Source organism: Nannospalax galili, unplaced genomic scaffold (assembly GCF_000622305.1).
Source record: "Nannospalax galili isolate Female #2095 unplaced genomic scaffold, S.galili_v1.0 scaffold215, whole genome shotgun sequence".
Taxonomy (NCBI): domain Eukaryota; kingdom Metazoa; phylum Chordata; class Mammalia; order Rodentia; family Spalacidae; genus Nannospalax; species Nannospalax galili.
This window is the reverse complement of record NW_008338533.1, coordinates 425,174-426,965: the sequence shown is the minus strand read 5'-3', so window position 1 is coordinate 426,965 and position 1,792 is coordinate 425,174. Positions and strand designations below refer to the sequence as shown.

The following is a 1,792-nucleotide window of genomic DNA, read 5'->3' as shown; positions in this document are numbered from 1 at the left end:
AAACTTCTGTCAGATGTGTCACTGGTGAAGATTTTTCCCCATTCTGTGGGTTTTCTCTTCACTTTTTTGGTTGTTTCTTTTGATGTACAGAAGCTTTTTAGTTTAATGAGGTCCCACATCTTGATTGCTGCCTTAATTCCTGAGCAACTTCTGTCCAATTTAGAAAATCCTTTCCTACACCTATATCTTGTAAGTTACTGTCAATATTTTCTTCTAATAGTTTCAGGGTATTCATTTTCAACTTGAGGTCTTCGATCCATTTGGAGTTGACTTTTGTACAAAATGAAAGATAAGACTCTAATTTCATTCATCTACAGGAGGAGATCCAGTTTTGCCAACACCATTTATTGAAGATGCTGTCTTTCCTGCATTGTGTATTTTTGGCACCTCTGTGAAATACCAGGCAGTTAAAATTGCATGTACTCAGGTTTGGGTCTACAATGATGTTCCATTGATCTATGTGTCTATTTTTGTGCCAGTACCACACTGTTTTTTTGACTATAGCTCTGTAGTATACTTTGAGATCTGGTATAGTAATCCCCACAGTGTTGCTCTTTGGGCTCAGGATAGCTTTGGCTATCCAGGGTCTTTTGTGCTTCTTTATGAATTTATGGATTTTTTTCTAATTCTGTGACGTATGTCATGGGGATTTTGATTTGGATTGCATTGAATCTATATATTGCTTTTGTTAGGATGGTAATTTTCACAACATTAATTCTTCCAATCCATGACCATTGAAGGTCCTTCCATCTCCCAGTGTCTTCCTCAATCTCTTTAATGATTTAAAATTTTATTGTAGAGCTCTTTGGTGTCAGGTTTATTCCAAGATATTTTATTTATTTACTTATTTGCAGCTATTGTGAATTTCTGCCTGTATTTTTTCTCCAATTGCTTGTTATTGGTATATAGAAAGGCTACTGATTTTTGTAGATTGATTTTATAACCTGCCACTTTACTGAAATTGCTGATCAGTTCTAGTTTTCTGGTGGAACTTTTAGGATATCTTAGGTGTAGTATCATATCGTCTGCAAAGAGGAAGAGTTTGACCTCTTCTTTTCCAATTAGTACTCCTTTAATTTTTTTCTCTTGTCTTATTGCTCTAGCAAGAGTTTCAAGCATATGTTGAAAAGGAGTGGAAATAGTGGGCATCCTTGTCTGGTTCCCGATTTTAATGGGAATGCTTCAAGTTTTTCTCCATTTAGAATGATATTGGCTGTGGGTTTGTTGAATATAGCTTTAATTATGTTGAGGTACATGAGATGACAATGTGGTTTTTGTCTTTGAGTCCATTTATATGATTAATGATGTTTATTGACTTGTGTATATTGAACCATCCCTGCATCTCTGAGAGAAAGCCTACTTGATCATGGTGAATGATCTTTTTGATGTGTGTCTGTATGTGATTTGCGATGATTTTGTTGAGAATTTTTACATCTATGTTCATTAAGGATATGGGTCTATAGTTTTCTCTTTTGGTTGTGTCTTTACCTGGTTTGAGTATTAGAGTGATGCTGGCTTCATAGAAGGAATTTGGGAGTTCTGTCTCTATTGCTTTCGTTTTCAATATTTTAAGTAGTATTGGTTGGAAGTCTTCTTTAAATGTCTGGTAGAATTCTGCTATAAATTCATCTGGGCCTGGGCTTTTTTTAGTTGGGAGGCTTTGTATTACTGTTTCAATTTCCTTATATGTTATGGGTCTGTTTAAACTGTTGATCTCTTCTTGGTTTAACTTTGGTGATTCCCATGATTTCAGATATCCATCCATTTCTTTTAGACTTTCAGATTTAGTAGT

The 1,792-nt window shown here is 35.0% G+C and overlaps 1 protein-coding gene across 6 annotated transcripts in view; it reads right to left on the bottom strand.

Annotated features, from left to right (window-relative positions):
* The window catches only part of Nek10 (NIMA related kinase 10), a 270,542-nt gene that overhangs the window by 261,216 nt on the left and 7,534 nt on the right, over positions 1 to 1,792 (bottom strand). The gene's annotated exons all lie outside the window — the stretch shown is intronic.